The 12,668-nt window shown below is 40.6% G+C and overlaps 1 long non-coding RNA gene across 1 annotated transcript; it reads left to right on the forward strand.

Annotated features, from left to right (window-relative positions):
• The first annotated feature begins 5,384 nt into the window (after positions 1-5,384).
• LOC110204012 (uncharacterized) lies at positions 5,385-10,798 on the forward strand. The gene is made up of 4 exons (XR_013485589.1): positions 5,385-7,936; positions 8,145-8,319; positions 9,017-9,124; positions 10,106-10,798. It is a non-coding gene; the product is annotated as an uncharacterized LOC110204012 (long non-coding RNA).
• The last annotated feature ends 1,870 nt before the right edge of the window (positions 10,799-12,668 follow it).

Consider the following 12,668-nt stretch of genomic DNA (forward strand, 5'->3'; position numbering starts at 1 on the left):
CCCGACAGCAGAGCGAGGTAGGCAGGGTAAAATGTGGGTGTGGTCAGCAGCAGGGGGGCCACAGCGTCATTCCTTTTGGAATTGCGGGACGGTCTGCGTGTGTGGTGCGCTGGCCAAGGGTCGCTCTGACACTCTACCTGGGAAGTTGTCACTGGGGAAGTACCCCCGAAGGGGCTGGGTCACAGGCCCCCCACCCTCCTCCCTGAAACTGACCAGGACTCAGGACTGATTCACCAGCCCCTGGGCTTTGGGTGGGCTGCCTGCCCAGATGTCAGGGATCATTGTTGGGGTTGTCTTTGGACAGCTCTTCCTCATCAGTTCTTTTGTTTGGAGTTCAGTGGTGACCAGTGCAGTATTCCTGAGCTTTTTTGGGGTCTTCTTGGCAGAGATACTGGGTGGAAAGTAGTTTGCCATTCCCTTCTACATCTTACAGATGAGGAAACTGAGGCAAACAGGTGTCTCTGAGGTTGGATTTGAACTCAGGGAGATGAGTCATCATGAGCCCAGGCCCAGCTCTGTCCACTGAGCCATCTAGCCTGGTTGCCCCCTTGTTCTTCCTATTCTGACATCTAACCTGGGGTGGGGGGTGGGCATAGCCCACTACCACCTTGTCACTGGAAGTGGTTTGGTGACTATTACAGCTCTGTACAAAGGCCATTCGAGCAGTATTTTGGGTTTTTTTCCAGGTGTGAATCTTTTCCCCTCCCACAAAGAAGAATGGAAATGTTTGTAGAACTGTTTGTAAATTGTTTCTTCTGCAGTTTTGAGTAAAATTAAAATTCTCTCTTTCAGGTTTTTATTCTATTGCGGAAAGTGAATACTTTTGAATATATTATTCTTATACGGATTGATAGTTTCTGTATCCCTCACTCCCCTGCAAGGTGATTGCTGGGTCAGCCCTCTGCTGGCGGCCCCTTGTGAGACTTCACAGAGGGCCTCTCCTTGAGCCCAGGCAGGCCCTGGAGCAGTTCCATCTTACCAGCAGAGTGAGGTAAGGGGATTCAAATGGGGGGGGGGGTTGGTCAGCAACAGGGGTCCCCAGGGTCGATCAATTTTGAATTGTGGAAGGATCAGTGTGTCTGGTATGCTGGCCAAAGGTCAGTCTGACACTCTTCCTGGGAAGGTGTCCGTGGGAGTAGTCTCCCCAGACTGTGCCCTTAATTAGGGAATGGCCTGGGTCACAGGACCCCCACCCTCCTCCCTGAAACTGACCAGGGCTCAGGACTGATTCACCAGCCCCTGAGCTTTGGGTGGGCTGCCTGCCCAGATGTCAGGGATCATTGTTGGGGTTGTCTTTGGACAGCTCTTCCTCATTTGTCCTTTTGTTTGGAGTTCAGTGGTGACCAGTGCAGTATTCCTGAGCTTTTTGGGGGTCTTCTTGGCAGAGATACTGGGTGGAAAGTAGTTTGCCATTCCCTTCTACATCTTACAGATGAGGAAACTGAGGCAAACAGGTGTCTCTGAGGTTGGATTTGAACTCAGGGAGATGAGTCATCATGAGCCCAGGCCCAGCTCTGTCCACTGAGCCATCTAGCCTGGTTGCCCCCTTGTTCTTCCTATTCTGACATCTAACCTGGGTGGGGGGGGCATAGCCCACTACCACCTTGTCACTGGAAGTGGTTTGGTGACTATTACAGCTCTGTACAAAGGCCATTCGAGCTTTGGGTTTTTTTCCAGTGTGAATCTTTGTAGAACTAACTGTTTGTAAATTGTTTCTAGTGAAGTGATGGGTAAAATTAATTTTTTTTTTTCAGGTTTCATTCTAGTGCGGAAAATGAATATTTTGGGATATATTGTTATTAAACAAAGTCAGGTGTTCATGCTTTCCGGTACCTGCTAAACAAAATTACTTGTTATTTTGGAAGGTGAGAGCCAAAAATCCGTATTCTTACTTTGGTGACTAAAGACATTCATAGCAAAACAGGAATGTTGCTGAGGGGCCAGCACTTAGCTTTGCCCTTCTTTGAAATCTTTTTTATTTCTGCTTTGTTCTTTTTTACTTTTTCTCTGTCCCCACCCCCAGAGTTGATCCTCTTTCACATTGTAAAGTTTTGACTTTAAAAATCTTGACAAAACTGCATACTTCTTTTAAACTGGGAAATTAAGCCGAAACTTTACCTCCTTTGTTGGAAATGTGTCAAACATACACTGGTGTTGGCAAAGACTGAAACATTTGATGCATTTTCTAAGCCTTACTATAATATCTCTAAAGGAAATTAAAAGTGTTTGCATGTGTTCATTAACATCATGTCCTAAATCTTGACTATGTGCAACTGCCCAGCTTTAACTAAGCAAACCCTGCCCTTTATTCAATTGAATTCAAGGCCAGAGAACTCTTGTCTGGTGACAGGAGACCAGAGCACCTGCTTGTCAGAAATCCTTCTGCCATGTGGGAGAGAGGAAGCCCTTCACTGTTTTTAGTGGAATTTAGTTGGATCAAAATTAGGTCCACTTTCAACTAAGGTGATACAATTCTGCATGCAGCCCCCCTGGCTTTGGAAAAGACAGCCTAGGGCACCCACGAAGTAATAGGAGTGTGCTTTCTAGTTGGCTGTGGAATTTAAAATCAGGAGTAATCATTTTTTGCTAACTCATCCTTTATTCACATAATACCACCATGGTTGCTTTTGCTTTTAAGATCGATCAAACTAAGATAATTTCCTGATGTAAGGGAAGAAATTTTGCTGCTCAGGAAAGTACTTTGTTTACACGTGATGACTGGTGGTGGCAGGGATTTTTGCTTACCAGTTTGGATTGTGATTTGTTGTGTTACTGACCTGACCTACAAAGAGATCTCTCCTTTTCCGTTCTTACAAACTAGTTTAAAACCCTACGTCTTATAAGTTGAAGAACTTTCCTGTCTTTAAATTGCACCATTCCTACCAAACCTCCCTACACACACACACACACACCATCAAATGATTGTTCTCCTTACTTTGGTGTTCCTTAAAGAAGACACACACTTGACTTTTTAAGCATTTATCTTAACCATCCTTCTCTTCCCCCCTCCAAATGCCTGAACACTCCCACTCCCTCCTTCTCATCTTCACCTCCTGGCTTCCCTGCTTTCTTCAAGTCTCAGTTAACATCCCATCTTTGGCAAAGAAGCCTGCCTCCTTTCTTCACAACATCAGGGCCATAGTCACGAGTTCCTTTATTAAATAGGTAATCAGATATATGCCTTTGAATTCTAGAAGGAAAGAAAAAGCCAAGTATGATTAATTATTCTTTTAGTATGGAAACCAGGCGCTCATTTTTAAGCTAATAATTGTATAGGCATGTGCCAGTGTATGCTATTTGATATTATGTATGTACATCATTAGGTGGTAATTAGCTTGGTTGCCAGTTTTTAATACAACATTTTAAAATCGTTATTTTTAAACCATCTTTACCTTACCTCTAACCCTCTTCAGATTTGAATATCAACATGGCTTTCTAAGCCAAAGAGAGCTAAGAACGCCTTCAGAAACAAAAAACAAAGAGGCATGAAAGTATAATGTTTGTTCTATTTTGACCTTCTAGAGGTCTTCCAATAATTCTTCTGGGCTTTTCATGTCTGATTTTGCTCAGTCAGTGATGGGGTTGACAGTTTTAATTCTGTTGCTAACACGTAGAATTAATTCATGATTTTAACACTGACATCTGTAAAAAGATTCAGACATTATCATATCAGATATTTTCTTGGCCATCTTTTTGAAGTCTGAGGTTCTTTCTTATAAGGTGGACCCTACTTGATTGATGCAAAAATAAGTTTAATCAAAACTCGTGTAGAATATGATGCATGTTGTAAGCAATCAGAACAATGTATATGTATCTTGAGATTCAAAGAACTTTACAACAAAGTTATAACAGTTTACTTATTCATGAAAATAATGGGTGTTTAGCTTTATCATGGGAATTAACTTGATAAGGGGGCATGGGGAGGGAGGGGCATAGTATCTTTATAACAGTGGTATTCTCCTTATAGTCACAAAGTACATGTAAACATTAATAAGCACCTGTACCGATTCACAGGTGATACCAACTCCATCCCGAAGTACCTCAGTTTTGGGCCCTGGTCAGTAACTGTTTCCTTGTTTATGTTTTGGTTTTTTTATTTCGGGGGGGGGGGAAAACAACAGTAGAACCTTGTTCAGCAATAGGTTAGAAGTGAAACTAAGTGAAGAAAAGAAATAGATGAAATTTAAAGTAATACTTAACATTGTGGCCTGGAGCCAGATAATGGGGTTAGGATAGGGGAGAGGATGAGGGGGGGTTAGAGGTTAGAGAGCAGCTTAGCTAATCTTGTTAGGATCATTTTATACAAGTATATGAGCCCGACATGTGCTTTTTGAGGAGTGGTGGCAATGCCCACCTGCCCAAACTGAAGAGAGAGGGTTCACCTATTGAGCAGCCTGTTCTCAAAGAGAGCACAGGTGAATCTGTAGATTTGGCTAAAAATAAAGGACGTCCAAAGAACAGTGGCAGTAATCCATTTAGTAATGCAAAGAAAGCTTCAAATTCAGAACAAACATTAAAAGAAATTGAAGATGAACCATATTTCAAAGACTTGTTGGAAATGAAAGTTTCTAATACATGTCTTTCTCCCGGACCAGGTAATTCCTCTACCGGTCCCACAAAGAACCCGTTGAGCTTTCTTCCAACACTATCTTCAAAAGATGATGATGAAACCTCTAACAGATGGTTAGATGAGGATGGAGGTGATGAGATACCTTATTGTGTATCACCTGATATCAGTGACTTTGATATCAGTGATTTTGACTCCTCTTCTGATTCAAGTACTCACCTACTGGATAAATCTTAATTTCTAAAGAGATTTTACATTTCTGCCATTTGTGTGTAGTAGTCTGTATAGTCTACATTTAAACATGTTTATAAGATACATTTAGTTTGGGTTCTTCTTTTGTAGACAGAGGGAGTTTTTCTGATGCAAGTTGATCAGCTCACTTCCTTTCTCTCTCAAAATTATGGATTGCCTGTCTCCTCAACAGATCCAGATAATGAAAAGTTAAATTGTTAGGGTCATTGATAACTGATAACCCATCCAAAGATGCCATCAGGAGGAGGACATTGGAAAGGCAACACTTCATTTTTTTGCTCCCAAAGCCCCCTCGACACATTTTAACAGTGCTTTGTAGGAGGATTCAGAGTTGGATTCTAGGCAACACAGAACATCCTCTTGAGAAGTCTTTGGAAAGTTCCTTCATATCCCAATCAGTTTCAGGCTATAATGTGTGTGTATTCATATCTTTCTGTTGTATTCAGCATGTGGAGTTAAGTACATTAAATAAACATATATATATATATATATATATATATATGGTGCATATACAAATATATGTATGTATATATATATATATATATACTTTTTTTTAAGATGTTACTGAGAATAACAAATCACGTGAAAAAAGGAGGAGAGTTTCTTTTGGAGCCCCTCTGAGACCCGAATTATTTGATGGAAATTTACCTCCCAATACACCTCTTGAAAAAGGAGAAAGCCCAGAGACGAGCAAAACAGCATCCACAACCTGGGTCCCGAGAAAGTCAATAATGAAGGTACAATATTTTAGACAAGCATTTAATCTGTCTGTAGTTGAAATTATGCATTTCTCTATGATCCATACCCTAACTGCATTTTTAACAAGTACTGGTATATATTATCCTATCTTCAAAAATGATTTCCTACGGAATATCTTTTTTAAATGGAGAGAGTTCAGTTATTTGTTGTTATGTTGGCTTCTCATACACTAGGGACTCAAAGTATTCCAGCCTGTAAGGGGAGCATCATGTCTTGATAGAGAACATGCGTGAACACGCTTGAGTGCCCTGAGTTTCTCTAGGTCTGCTATGGTTATTGCAGTGTTTAAAAGAAAAGCTGAGACATAAAATCTCACTTAACATTTGCCATCATACATAGCATGTGATGCACAAAATAAGCAAAACCTTTTTTTGCCCATTATACACTCTGCCTTAATCAGACCCTAAAACTTGTAAGACCTCAGAGCATCAAAGGGAGGTGACGTGTACAGGGTAGGGCCCTCAGACTCTAAACATGTTCAGCTTCTGCTTTGTGCTGCTGCTATTCGTTTTATACTTAGGGGGGCAAGTAAGATAGTCCCTATTTCCTAGGGTCATTGGGAAAAGAGAAAGTTCTTTGCTACCCTGACAAGTGCTGCTAGGTAAAGAAATGAATCCTTTGCCAAACAACACTCCTAACAGTATGCCCCTGTAGTTATGGTTGCTGCCACTGGGTGGTGGTAGACAGTAAATCTGCAGCACTGAGCTCTAGTAGTGATGGAAAACTCCCTTCATGCTTTTCGAGCTGATGGCAGGGGTCCCATCTACAGCAAACCAGTGAACTTGCCAGCATTCCTAACAAGTGGCCAGACAGGCTTTGTCTGAGGACCTCATCTACCTCCAATTGCCTTGGGGAAGCAATCCTTTCCAACTTTGGGGTAGCGTAGCTTTTATTGGTAGGAAGGCAAGGCCTAAACTAACATTCTCAGGACCAATGGTGGCTGGCATCATTGTTATACAGAGACATACATGTTGCTATATCCGTCTCACTGCTACCTGGCAGCAGGGGGAGACTTTTGTCCCCAAAGCTCATTGAGCCTCGAGGGGTGCCTTTGCAGAGATCGTCTCTGGAGGATTAGCCCTCAGAGGGTTGTTGTCAGACTCAAATGAAATGTCTGTTACAGGCTTTTGATGCACCTTGGCCATATTCAGTCATTTATTAGGGAACCGTAGCACATCTTGTCATTTATAAACTGTATAAAAATGTCCACTGCAGCAGACGCATTCTAAACCACCAGAAAAAGAGCCTTCCCCCAGTGTAGTGGAAGGGATACCGCCATGTACAAAAGACCCACACCAACAGCTTCCTGCCATTCCTAATAAGAAGTCTGCACCGAGCAGGGATAACATCACCTTGTCAAAATTCGTGGAGGAGAGAACAACATCTATTCCCGAAATCCAGACCATCCAGCCCCACAAGACCCTGAGCACACCATCGGTCTGGAGGAGATCCTCCTCTGCAAGAAGAAGCCAGGTTTTGGATGCGCTACAGACGATTGACTCCAACAGAGGAGCACCAAAAGACAATCTCATGGGTATTTGAGCAGGGAATCATTTTCCGATGGTTTTTACAGGCAGGGGGCAGGCAGTCCCCTGGCTTCAAAGAGCTTAAGACGTTCAGTCTACCAACAGAGGGAACAGATGTAGGAGGAACAGTAAGAAGGCCAGTATATGGCTGGATCAGACAGTGCAGAGCTGTGTGCGGGGCTTGAGGTAAAAGGTGTAAATAAAACAAGGCTGGAAAAGCTAGTAATCTCATGGGAGTGATAGAAAGCTGCTTTTAGAGTTTGTCAGTAACAGGAAGGAGTGGAGACATGATGGGTAAGACTCGTGTGCTGGGGTTAGCCAAAATCACTTTGGCAACTACTGCAGGAAAGAGAAAAGGAGGGAAAACAGGAATTCGGCACTTGTTACAAATCAGTTTGCAGTGAGAGTAGGGGGGCAGCTTTTAGATACAGTATCTGGTGGTATTTGTGAGTGAAGAGAAAAGAGGAGTTTGACCTGATAGATGTGGGGAGAAGAGATAAATGGCAACATTTGGCTGGATGTATCCAGCAAGAAAGTGGGGGAGAGAATGCCTTGAAGTGAGTTGGGTGACTAGAAATAGAGAAGATATCAGTGGTTAGGGAGGTTTGGTTTTCTCTTTGTTGATTGTTTTATCCAAAAAATGTTCATTTATGTTCTGTTTGAATGAATTTTATTTGTATTAATTGTTGGTTACTTTCCTTAACAGTTGTACACTCTTGGGCAGATGTGGTGAGATTAGGTACTAAAAAAACCACAAGCACACATTGTTACAAAACATGGTCTTGAGAGAAGGATAATAAAAAAGCAGAAGAGATTAACCCCCAAGGTCAAGGTACATTACAGAAATGTGGAGATCATTTTTACGTGTGTGTGTGTGTGTGTGTGTGTGCATGTTATACATATACATAATACATGTGTGTATATACATATATATCATCATGTGTATTACACATTTACATTTGTGTACTTATGAATGTCATCTGAGCAAACATTAAGAAATACTGAATTTATTTTTGGAAATGTTTCTTTTTCCTTTACAGAAGAAGCCTGCAAACCACTCACAGAATCACTTTAGCACAAGCTTCGCAAACTCTCCTTGCACCCTAGTGATTGGCAGAGCTCATACTGAAAAAGTGACCGAGCCTGTATGGCCCTGTATGATGCTGAACAACTTTGTTTTAAACCCTAAGATGGATATGAATGAGGATTTAGCAGGTGAAAGAGTGTGCACAGAAGGCCATGAGAATGTCATGCAGTGTGTTTGTAGATGCACAATTTTAAAAGAGCTGATAGAAGTGCTCCCCACCTCCTTACAGAAGGGGGAGCGTGCATTCTTGAGAGGTCCTGGCCAATTGTTGTGGTCGGATCTGGTGGGATAGCCTATCTTTTCAGCTACAAACAAACCAGCCCCATGATAACTCTGAGTTGGCATAGTTATGCCTCTGGGCAGGGCTAGGCTGTATCTTGCGGTATGTGGTCGGGAAGAATAAAGGTGGTTGTGAAGCAACAAGAGAAGCAGACAGACTGGCCTAAATGCCAGTCAAGAACTGAAAGCCAGTGGAAGGAAGCAGGAAAGGAGAGTTGAGTTGCAGCCTAGGTTGGGGGCCTTGGACTTTGAAAAGAAATCATTATGCCTAATGAGCAGAGGGAGTCTGTTGCATTGTTTGAAGTAGGAATGAGAGTCAAGAGTTTGCATCTAGATTGATTGCATGCCCGGGATTTTGAGAAGAGATCTCTTTATGAATAGAATGGAAGGGGACTCTGTCCCATTGTTTTCTTGTTGGAAGAGGGTGGAATATGACTTTTTTACTTTTAAAAAATACATATCTGTAATATATACAGTACATACGCATATATGATGTTCTATGTTTTTATTGCATACATTAATGTTACTTATTTTCTTCATTAATAGCATTACCAGGCATGTTTGAAACCCCCATCAAAAAGAAAACTGCAAATGTGTCTCCTGACATTGGTAGAGATTTACACAATTCTTCAGGAGATGAAGACTCTTTAGAACGTAGGTTACATGATGACTCTAGTGCTTGGTTTTTCTTTTTTTCTTCTGTGAAACTTTGGAATGGCAAGTTATGATTTGCCCTTGCCATGCCAGTAGAGGTTTCATGAGTTGCTATAGCTAACCTTCAACCCAAAGGGCTGGTCCCTCACTGAATCACAATGACATAACCTATCCATGTAGAATTTTTACTTTATGATGAATAAGGAGAGCTAACATCTAAACGTAGTTCAGACATTCTTGTGATGTGACAATTTAGACATTTCTTATAAGTTATACTTAGCAACTATACAAAGAATCTTTGACTTCAATCTCCCCCATCCAATTGCAAGTCTTGTCAGTTCTGTCTCCAAGGATAAAGGGATGTATCCCTTTTTTCCTACTACAGTGGCCAGCACTCTACTTCTAGGCCCTAATTGCCTCTAGCCCTTAACTGTTAAAATAACTTCCTAATTGGCCTCCTCTCCACAATCCTTCCCTTCACACAGTTTTCAACGTTATTTTCCTAAAGTGCAGATCCAACCCATAGTAATTAGTATGCCCAAGAATCTTTAGTTGGCTTCCTCGTCCTTTAGGACTAAACGCAAACTCCCCAAACTCACTTTATTTCATATTGCTCTCCTTCATGTACTCTGTATTCCAACCAAACTAGCCATAACTTAAAGGTATATATGTCTATATATTATATTTACATGTAATGCAACATATATGTCTATATTTATGTGTCTATGTATCTATCTAGTTATATCTAGATATATATATATTTTTAACCTGGATAGGCACAGATCTGCATCATTTTAACCTGGATAGGCACAGATTTGCATCATCTTACTAAATATTATTATCATTGGCCAGGAAAACACAAGACTACAAAATAATAATTTGGGTAGACCTTTAATTCATAAAGAAGAATTAGTCCCTAGACTAGTGAGTGGAGGCATAGTCTTTGTTTCATAATTATCTTTATTCTGTCATTTATTACAGCAGAGAAACTGATACGTACTATTCCTAACACAGTGGAACAGCTATATGGCCAGAGCATGATATGCTGCCCTGCAAATGAAATCATTCAAACCCTAAAGAAGATCCCTGAAATTGGAAGTGGTGAAATAACAAAGATGCCACTTCAAGAAGTCGATGTAGACCCCAAAATATTAACACCCAATATTTCACTTTTGAAAAACACTTGTACATCAAAGGAAAATAGATCAACACCACATCTTAGCAGAATTAAAAAAACAGCAGCACTAGATCAAAAAGTTACATACGTGGAAGAAAAATTTGAAAGTGGAAATGTGGAAGATCTGACCACCAGGAGACTGATAAGAACGCCTAAGGAAAGGGAAGAACATTTAATAGAAGACGTGAAAGTTGTCAAGAAGTCTGGTAAAACATCACAGAAAAAATGTGATCCAGAATACTCAATGAGTATTGAGAAGTTATATGAAATACCCAAAATAGAACTAATAGAAAACACACCAAGCAGCCTAGGGAAACTTAGAGGAGAACCCAAAAAAGTAGAAGAGCTTCCAGGTCATAGGAATATGACAGTTCATAAGGAAAAGGCAAAAGCAGGAGAAAACTTTTTTAGGAGGTTTTTAGGAGGTTTCAGGAGAGTTTTCAAAACATCAAAAGTAAAACCAGAAGATCTAAAGAGATTCAAACTGATGGAGAATGCTAGACCTAAAACTGATACTGATGAAAAACAAAAGTTAGTGATTCAGTTAGTGAAATAACATCTCACACACAATGAAATGAAAAGAAGGCACCAAAGGTCTTAAAAGAAATGAAATTGAAAAAAATTGAGAATAAAGGAATGATGGTGTTTCGTTCTAGGAATAAAAAGGAAATATTTCCTAGGCAGTCAGATATGACATTCTGAAATAGTGAAAAGGAACCTTTTAAGAATTTTCCAGGTTTGTTAAAGAGTCAAAAGGCAATACTGCACCCTAGAAACAGAAATAAACCTATGGAGCAAGTAAATTTGAGTTTGAGTGAAATCAATGAGTTACACACAGAAAATGAACAAAAAAGTATCAAAAATTTGCAGGGGAAGACCATTGTGACTGAAGATGGACTGGCTTCAAGAAAGAGAAGCAAGTTAAATTTGAAAAAGAAGATATGCATAGAGAGTAAGGAAAAGATACCACCTAAGAGTTTCACAGTTCATGAAAAGGTGGAATGTTTAACATCTAGCAACATACTTAAGTCTGCTAAGGAACCACAAGAGCCCAATTTAGGTTTACCGACTGAACTATGTAAGACAGAGAATGAGGAGAAGAAACTTAAAGATGCAAGTGCCAATATAGGGATGATGACTTCGAAAACCAGAGGCAAAAATAAAGTAGATACATTGTCCAAGGAAACAAAGAAACTGCACAAGAGCTTCCCGGAGAAGTTTATGTCATCAAGATCACATAAAAAGGAAACAGAAACTCAAGAGAGGATATATATGGAGTGTCTAGGGAAGAGTCTCCTGGAGAAGAATGCAGTGAAAGTCCATGTCACAGGTCTTGACCATCTAGAAGTAGGGGCATTAGATTACTCCATGCTGCCAGGGTGGCACCTGAAACAAAGGTAGAAGAGCCAAAGAAGCCTGCGAAAGTTCGTAAGACTGGATTAAAGTCTAGTGGCAAAAAGAAAAAGAATAGAGGCCTGAAAGGATCTAATGCTGTATTAACATCTAGGAACATAGAAAAGGATGGCAAATGCACAGGTATTTGCCCGGATATCTTTCAAAGTTCATTGGTACCTCAAGGAATTTTATGTTTAACTAGAAACAGAAACAAACAACCTCAAGACATTCATCGGATACCTAGTCTAAAAAAGATCATTGAAAAGCAGCTTCCAAGCCTGGAAAATAAAGCCCAGGATAGAGTGCAAGAATCCTTTAGAATTGGAAGCCGAAATGGAACTGACGAAGAAATCTATAGTACTCCTTTGCTGAGGGCCATGGAGATAGCTTGCGCTGAGAACAAAAATAGAGCTATGATTGAACACCAGTTACATTGAAGGTCTACTCAGAAGAAGCAGACACAATGCAGAATAGATAGGATTTAATCTTTTGTCAAAGGACATCTTACCTTTGGGTAAGGTTGGAAAAGCAACTGTTCTCCAGATTCTTCCTAACAACGAGAAAGCAGGCAATACAGATCTGCAAAGATCTGCCAATCTTAGCAAACATGACCCCTCCACCACAGCAGGAGAATCAACCCCAGAAAAAGTCTCAAATTGGAAGAAAACTTTTTACACTACTCTTTTCAGAAAGAGAATAAAATCAAAGACACCTAGCAGTATACTGTTCGAGCCAATTGATGTTGGAAAGTATAGCCCAGAGAGTCGTCTCCTAAAATCTGTCCCACCGGTCGGTGACAATTTAAAAGAAATCCATTCAGAGCCTTCTTTGCTTACAGAACCCAGCAGCAGTGCTGTGTTAGAAAATAACAAAAACCAGACTCAAGAAAAGGTCACTGAGGAACCCATAAAATTAAGTAATGACCAGGAGTTTTTGAACTCATGGAAAACAGGAAAACACAACTTAAGCAGA

Source organism: Phascolarctos cinereus, unplaced genomic scaffold, assembly GCF_003287225.1.
Source record: "Phascolarctos cinereus isolate Bilbo 61053 unplaced genomic scaffold, phaCin_HiC Scaffold_49;HRSCAF=574, whole genome shotgun sequence".
Taxonomy (NCBI): Eukaryota; Metazoa; Chordata; class Mammalia; order Diprotodontia; family Phascolarctidae; genus Phascolarctos; species Phascolarctos cinereus.